Source organism: Rhipicephalus sanguineus, chromosome 8 (assembly GCF_013339695.2).
Source record: "Rhipicephalus sanguineus isolate Rsan-2018 chromosome 8, BIME_Rsan_1.4, whole genome shotgun sequence".
Taxonomy (NCBI): Eukaryota; Metazoa; Arthropoda; class Arachnida; order Ixodida; family Ixodidae; genus Rhipicephalus; species Rhipicephalus sanguineus.
Genome location: NC_051183.1, coordinates 94,466,007 through 94,474,870, shown reverse-complemented (window position 1 = coordinate 94,474,870; position 8,864 = coordinate 94,466,007). Strand labels below are relative to the sequence as shown.

Genomic DNA, 8,864 nt, shown 5'->3' with positions numbered 1-8,864 from the left:
TATATAAAGGGTTTGTGCTTGTCGGTGTTTTATATTGTTTTGTCAAAATTACGATTGTTGTTCGTCCATTGTAAACCTTTTTTTTGATTCATATAAACACATATGTTTCGACTATAGGAACGGTTTTCTAACCACCATGACAGCGGACAGTGAGTGTCGACGACAAGGCCAGGTCCTAAGTTCTATAATTTCTACGTTTAAATCGCCGACTTGCATAAAGGGCTTGTATTTTTAAGGTTTTTTTATACTGCTCTGTAATAATTATGATACGCCCTTGTGCAGCCCAGCGCCCATGAGGACTTCATGCAAAACTAAGACACAACGCCGCCTCGCCGGACACGGGACATGCCTCGACCCTAAGGTGCTTCGCCCCTTAAAAAGCTACGATCCGACCGTCCAAACAACGGCGTAGCAAACACTGAATCCGCAGTGCGCATGCGCAGAAGCCGCGCCAATGTAAATGTTCATTGCGAAGCAAAGTAGAGTTCTAGTCTGCACAATTAACTCATCAACGCTATATACAACTTCAATCAATCTAAAGGCAATATTTTGTTGTATTTTTGTTTTTTTTTTAAATTTCGATGTATACGCTGGCTGTATCAGATAAGTTGCCATAACTTAATATTCGAGGATATTGTCACAGGGTCGTGACGTCCATGAGGATAGCAGTCGGCGCGTTTAAGATGAAACTCTTTATTTGGCCGAACTTGTGGCCGCGATGTGAAAACCAAAGTACAGCAATACACGCTGTATACTGATAGCGGAGAACAGGGAGTCAGCCGTCGATGAAACTGACAAGCGGTGAAGCGTGTCGGCATTGATACGTGTGCCGTCGAACATTCGAGCGTTATCGCTGGCTGTCGCGCAGGTTCAAAAATAAGCGTGAGTGTTCGTGTCATGCGCGCAATCTTAACAAAACGACCTACAATAATCGCTAAGCTTCTCGAACAAGGAGGCGCGGTTTGCGCTGAGCGTTGCTGACAGTCTTTGTGGGCGAAACCGAATGCAGCAAAAGTGATAATAAGAAGTGCACGTGGTCATATATTTTGTGTTGCATTGAATGCGAAGTTTGCACTTTTTATTTTTAAAACTCAGTGTGGGCCATTGTTGCCTTCCTTATAGAATGCAAGAGCAAGTATTTTTTGTTGACTTTGATTGTTTTTAATTTTGGCGTTTTTGCGGTCTCTATACAACTGCGGGGCCATATTTCATGGTGGCTATGAATGATGGGCCTTACTTGACGTCCTTAAACGACTGCGGTGCTAATAGTGTTTGTCGTCTGTCTGCGGTGGACCATAGTTGCCATCTTCACAGGATGGGTTTGCCAACATTGGTTTTGTAGTGGCTTGACTGGGCCTTCGTTGGGCCACCATTTCCCAACGTAAAAAGAATGTCGCCCAAAACGCTGTGCTGCCTGTATATATTCAGGCGCGCTCGTCAGTGCCCTCGTCAGTTTTTTTTTCGGACAGAATAAATGAATGGGAGCAGAACAGGAACTGCTTCCACACTCTGCAGGAAGCGAGATGAAAAATACGCAATGCACATTTCCCAGAACTTGCACGTACTTGCACGTACTTCAGTGTGCAATGACAGTTTGTTCATTGAAGTCTGCCTTCACGGCATACGGGGCCTGTGCAAATTAACTGAAGCACATGAACAAATTCGCAGCCCATGCCGCACTGTACAGCACAATATATTTAAGGCGAAATTGCAGGGAAGTAGAAAAATCCTACATGATCTATGAAATACAGAGGCGTTGCATTCTCTTCGATGAAGTTTTCCGGTTCCGGTACGGTCTTATATACTTGGGGCCCAAAAACTGCTGCAGCTTGCTTCAGGGTAGCTTGCTGTATCGGAATCATTTGCAGGGTACTACTGCTTACCTGGCATATTTCGTTAATATAAAGGGACACCAAAGCCGCTACGCGCACTCATATATACATATTTACCGCCCTATAACAAAGGTACGTAAAAATGCTCTCGCGTAAGTAAATCTACTGCTACATAAATATATATAAAACAAAGGTGCCTTTTATGTTATGAAAATGTGCAGTTCTTCGTGCACTGTATCAAAAAACCGTTTCAAGGCAGCACTTGCTGTATATCCTCTATCTTTCGTCATCCATATTCTTTGCAATTTCTGATTCAATTCATTTCGACCTAAGTGTTCATTTTTAGCCGTAACAATAATTCAACAATAAAATGCGCAGAGCTTCACTTTGTGAACTTTCTCACCTACGTTGTTGCAGTTAACTTGCGCATAGTAGCAATACGTTTATAGCTCTTCCACTTTATCGAAATCGCCGAATATTTTGGAACATTTTTCAGCATGTCGGAGTAAACTGAGATCGTGCATCGCGTTTACTATGTACTATGTTCTCACACCAAACAGAGTGTTCTTGCTTCTAGAAGATATGACGTGATAAACCTCAAATAACCGTTATTCCTGACGCAGTCTCCTTGCGCTTCCTAAAACGTAAATACTTCGTAAAGTACAACTTAAAAAGGCCAATATTTGCCCCTATTGCATGAGAGAGTAGAACTGTGGCGTCAGGTGGTATTCTATCGTTGCCACGTTGATTCATCGGAAGTGCAATGGCAAGAAAGAAAGAAAGCACTTAGACCCACCGTCTGTTGTCCTCTTCCCAACTGGCATCGTACCCGAAGGGAGACGTTATGAGCCATCTCTGTTCCTAGACTTAGTGGCGTATGTGGAGGGACACGTCATCGTAACGCCGCGGAAACACCGTGGCGAAAGGCCCAGTAAGTCAGAACGTAAAGAGCACAAATAAATCCTGGTTCAGTATGCTTGCATTCCTCTGCATCATTTACGGAACTTTAGGCACACGTTAAGGAATCCCAGGTGACCGAACTGATATTGAGTCCCACACTGCGACTGCCCTCGTAATCATGTCTTCATTTTTTTTGCGCCGAAAGCTTCAGTTATTCTTGCTAAAATCCATGTGTATTCATTGACGGTGTCAGTTTTACATAATACTGAATAGCAAATTAGTGCAACATGGGGAGCTCCGATGTTGACAACTGTCAATGTTGCTGCCGCACATCATCTGAATGGCAAAAAAAGTTAACACGTCGATTAGTGGTTACTGTAGCTTTGCAATTTGAAAATGTAAGTTAAAGTGCAGGAACAGAAAACAGGATATATAAAGCTGTTTATTAAGAGAAAAATGGTAAAGCAGACGTCTGTTATAAACAGCCAATGTCAAATGACAATACAATGGAAGCAAACGATGTAATATCTGGTACAAATATTTCGTCAATTATTAATATTACAGTCAGAAACATTACTTGTGAATAATAATAATAATAATAATATCTGGGGTTTAACGTCCCAAAACCACGATATGATTATGAGAGACGCCGTAGTGGAGGGCTCCGGAAATTTCGAGCAACTGGGGTTCTTTAACATGCACCTAAATCTAAGTACACGGGCCTCAGACATTTTCGCCTCCATCGAAAATGCAGCCGCCGCGGCCGGGATTCGATCCCGCGACCTTCGGGTCAGCAGCCGAGCGCCATAACCACTAGACCACCGCGGCGGGGCAACATAACTTGTGAGGTGTGTTGCTGCATGAAATATTAGGTTGTTACGTAATACATGTCCTGGTGGTGATTTAATAGTATACGGAATGGAATGGAATGTACGGAACGCATGTATGCTGAAAAGTGTACTTTCAGTACAAATGTACTGAAAGTATTTTATGTCTACCTTACGTAAAACGCGGTTATCAAGGCAAGTGTACCTAGTGATGTTACATTCAGCTATACCGGCTCTATTAACAAAAAAATTCATATAGAATGATTGAAAACAGAAGCGATAAGAGCTGATGAAGAGGTTGAATAGTTAAGCTCTTGTAAACTTGCATTGCATTTGTTGGGAAATCGGTGAAATGTGTTACACGCAGCGCGTGATTTTCCAGGCGTTTATGTTGACTTAGGTGTGTGAAGTGTGCGTTGCCCAGGACGATTTGCCATAAGATAAATGCATGTGGATGTGTGCGTGATAAATACAATGAATAATGTGCGGCTGTAAATAGTAGCGGGTATTGATCATGGGATGAACCGCACAATTAACTCTACAGACAAGTGATTGCGCATGAAAGCTACGTTTCAGATCGCTGCCTCAACCCACGCCAAGAAATCATAATGGGTTCAGCGGAAGACGAAATCTTGAAGCGATGAAAAATCATGGCAGCACAGGTGTTAATCACACATTTCATTGCCAAGAAATATTATGCTATCAGATATTTGGAATAAGTTGCTGTTAATACGCACAGAATTAGTGTCGGGGAGGAATGAGAAAGCATAAAAGCTAACTTTAGTGGATCGATGCGCAAGGTTTTCTTTCGGCACAGGAAGTTTTTGTATTTCTCCGCAGCTAGTCAACATTATAGTCGTGTTAGCGGCATATATGACATAGTCTGCATTGGTCAGAACAAAATCCGTGCACCAAAGGTCAAGCCTTGATAAAGACCTTGATTTATGTTTCAGCAGAGGAAAGCTTGATGTCAATCTCAACAACTTGAGTCATACAACATAACTGGCCCGCCACTGTCGTGGCGGGCCAGTTATGTTGTATGATTCTGGTTTATGCACAAAAATCTTTGAAGTCAACTTGTCCAAAACTTTAGTGTAACCTGCCAACGTATCAATACACTTCCAACAAGAAGCGTGCCCTAATCGATGGACTTCTTGAGTTTAATAAGGAGGGTTTCGGCCAGGTTTTACGCGGCCGAAAGTCCTACTGTTCAGATACTGCAATCAATTTTGTTAGGTAGGATACTAAACAAGCATGACAAAGATTTCTACTTATTTTGGTGAAAGATGGAAGAATCCAAATAGGTCTGCAGATACTGAGCTGTTCACGATCGTTTTTTTTTTGTAAAGAGGAACTACTCTTCCGACGTCTAGAGAACTAGGAAAAGTTCCTGCTTTAAACGATGTGTTGACAATAATTGCTTTGATAAAGAAGAATGACATGAAAAGCTTACCCTGCTCACATCGTAGTGACAAAGAACAATGTTGACGAGGCAATGTCTGCAATGGGCGATTTATTTGAAATCACAAGCCGCACTAAAGTACTCGCTGATGACATTCGCGATATCACTTTGTTCCTAGTATATTGTATTCAGGCAATAGCGCGAAGAATCGCATAGGCGAGTATAGTGAAATAAACGAAAAAGAGGTGTGCCCCATCCTGCTCTGTCACCGCCCTTTAAGTGATTTCGGTAGGAGCCGGGACGACCGGTTTTGTCAAAACAAAAGCCTCCGAGATGTAGGGGCTTTTCGCGACGTTTTCGCTAGGGGAAGCGTTCATGCGCAGTGGCACCGTGGAAGACGCAGCTGACGTACCATGTCTTTTCTTTTGTAGTGTGCTTGTGACTCAAATTTTATTTGTGTGAAGTGTCATTCCTCGGCTGCTGGCTGGATATGACAGGTTTGATACCGGTCGCCGCTGTTGCATTTCGATGGAGGCGAAATGCTAGAGGGACCTGTACCGTGGGATGCCAGTGCACGTTAAAGAACAGCAGAGGGTTGAAATTTTTGGAGCCATTCACAGTGGCGTGCCTCATAATCATGCGGTATTTCGGCACGTAAAACCCCTAACCTTATTCAGTGCTGAGCGCATTACGTAACAATTATTAGTTTTATTATCGTTATCGAACATCTTGTCCTGACAATAATCTCGTTTTTGTGGAGCCGATTTTGCTACAAGATATTTCAAATAGCCCTCTCCTAAACCAAGGTTTCCAAGTGGAGCTAGCTAAGAATTTACAGTAAATTTAGTTGTGGAATCATTGATCCATTGTGTAACTAGTGGAAATCTACTGGTAAGCCTTTTCGGCATAGCATTCATGTAGTACGTCGGTCCAGTCAGCTGATTGTATTAAAAAATACATTGAGAGCGAAAAGAAACATTCCCTTTGTTTTCTGTTGATTTATAGTGTTCGTATTTAACAGCAGGAATGATGTACTATGCCCTGTGCAAAAGTTATTGCTGTTTTATATGTAATAAAGTTGGTGAATATGTGATCAATTAATGTATTAGATCTTGCCATGTCGCAACTAGGTGTAATGGTGAAATAAGCAAGGCCGTAGCTAAAAAAGAAATCCTAGATAACCAGAAAATACAGAAAGTTAGCATCTATATTATTTGTGTTAAAGGCTCCGCACAAAACGGCACTTTTGTTTTCTTTAGTTACAGTGTGCAATAAATTGTTCAAACTACATGTAAAACTTTCAATATGACGACAATAGCAAAAAATAGAAATCCACGCTAATCCTGTCTTCCGGCCATCATTTGATAAACAATCCTATCGAACAGTAACGATATAGAGGCTGACACTAGAAAATCGAAGAGACAAGGGGTTTCCGGCATGTAAATGAGGATGAAGATTTAGTAAATATGACAGGTCCCTCTCCACCTGACGTAGCACGGTAGCAGTACCGGAAACATACGCACGTTTCCTTAGGGGGAAATATTCAGAGCTCCCCGGATTTTTTGCTAGAGTGAGAATAAAACGGGCTTTGTAACTGATGAAAAAGGGACAATGAAAGGGTGACATGCTATGCACAGTTGTCCGCCTTTTCTCCGCGGATTTTCGAGGATAAAGTTGCGAAGAAAACAATTCTGAAAAGAACTGAAATTTGGTCTAGTTTGTTTTAATTCACACTTGGAGAATTAGAGCAAAAGACAAGGGCACAAGGTGGAACAGCACGACGGAACGAATGTTTGTGTGTCTTCTTGTGTCCTTCTCTCTCGCGCTACTTTTTCAATGTACGGAACAGATCTTGAGATGGAACATCATGAGCCCTTGGGCACCAGTATCTTAGAAATACTGAATGCCCGTAACCCTGAATTTCAGATGATGAAGGGCGCGTCATTGGTACACCCATGAGTGGTACACTGCATTGCAGACTGATCGCCCATGCACATTTTTATGGTCGCGCGATAATCATGTTTCAGGTAGACATATAAAGTAGAATTCATGATTAATTAGCGAAAGAACGTAGGCTACCTCTAATGAACTATATCTGTGATTCTTTGGAACTGCCAGTGCTGGAAGATTTTTCTTTTAAATCCTAAACGAGGAAACATTCGCGCGCATGTTTAAGGCGCACAGACGCAGATATCAGCATTAAGAAGTTAGGTGCAAACACCAAGAACACCGGTAGTAGTGATATGGCAGACCCGAGTGTCATATGCCCCTCGGGCCTTGAATACGCAGTGCTCTGTTCAGAGGTGTTTTCTGCCCAGGTAAAAATGACAACAGAACTCACCGTCAGATCAGCAAAAATCGCTTTGGTACTAGAGCAATTCTTTGTAGTTATTACAGCTTCCTTATGCAGCAATAGACTTTTCTGTTGTATATTCTTTGGCGTGACAACAGTAGTGAATTCTCTTATGTGCGTTGTTACAAAAGGGAGCTGTAGTATTGCGAGAAATATTTGTAATAGCGCAGCAAAATGTGTTTTCTCAACAGAACTGTCCTTGCAATGGCTTGAAAATACTGTGTAGCACGACATAACCCTGTTGACGCAACAGTGCCCCAAAGGAAACTCCCGACAGACGACAGGGTAACAACTACATGCCATGTCCCAGAATACGACACAATATCAGAATCTCCTGCCGTCGTATTTTGTGGCATTTTTTTAGTGAGTGTGATGTTTTTACTAATAGTATAAAAGATTATGTACAGAAACCAGACATGCTAGAACACCAGTATCCCGCAGGGAATATAGAGGTGAAAAGCGGAGTCTATCCGGCAGGGCTGTGCCCCTATTCAAAGGCGGCATTGTCACGGGCCATTCGTTCAGCTCTTTGGATCGGTCGTAGCTGATTTTCCAGGCTGGGCTAGACAGCAGCGTCTCGCATTCATCCCTTGTGCCATATGTGTCGTGCTCTTCTCCGTGTTCCGTACATTCCCACGTGATGTGAAAACTGTTTTCGTGTTGTTCCAAGCCAGGACTCGTCTCTATACACCGTGGGGTCAATCAGGTGGTGAGTGGTGAGTATGCAGATTTATCTAAGTGTTCGCCTGCAGTCTTCTTAGCACTGTCGCCACCGAAGCGCTGAGTTTACCATGTAGGGGTTGATAGATCTGTCTATTTTCTCTGTAAAACGTAAGATTCGTTGCGTAGCAAGGGTCTAGGGGTGTAGGGTTCTCTATTGCAGAGTCCAGGGTGGCTTGGTGATTTGTACAGCCTCGAGCAGCCTCGTCCGCAGCAGGCTCCCCATCACGCCCTCCTGCCCCTGTGCCCACGCCGCAGTCTGGACGTATTTCACAGTAGGGTCCCATCCAGTCTCAACCAATAATTAGGAGCGCCTGTGCCCCAATCTTCTCCCTAAGATTCCTTCTGCAAGTTTTTTTGTGAGTCAGTAATGATGGCTAAAGAGCGTTTCTCGTCCAACCCTCTTTCATTGCGAGGGCAATGGCGATCTCTTCCGCTTCTGTTGTCGAGGCTCCATCTGTTGAAACGCATGCTGTAACTTTCCCTCTACTGTCTGTGACTGCAGCCACAGCCTACCTTGCATTGGTTTGATACGGCGCAGCGTCAGTGAATCGCGCCGTGTACGTATAGTTTGTCATTTTGCCAGCGCATTTGTATTATTGCATTGTGATCTTGTTTTGATAGGACCGCTCCGCCAGTTGGGGTCTGGAGCCGGCGACTTTCTTGTGCTTGTAGCTGTGCCTCGGTTATTTCTTCAATTGTGTTGTTTCATTTTGATGTAGCATAAGAAATGCTGCTACCGCAAGCCGTCATATTATAATTTTGTGCGGGCCGCTCTTGTGCCTGGTCGAAACTTATGTCGCAGTTCAGCCGCGGTTTTCGATGATGCG

The 8,864-nt window shown here is 43.2% G+C and overlaps 1 non-coding gene across 1 annotated transcript; it reads right to left on the bottom strand.

The window, feature by feature from the left end:
- Positions 1–3,487: 3,487 nt before the first annotated feature.
- Trnas-gcu (transfer RNA serine (anticodon GCU)) lies at positions 3,488–3,560 on the bottom strand. Its single transcript has one exon. It is a non-coding gene; the product is annotated as a tRNA-Ser (tRNA).
- Positions 3,561–8,864: the final 5,304 nt, after the last annotated feature.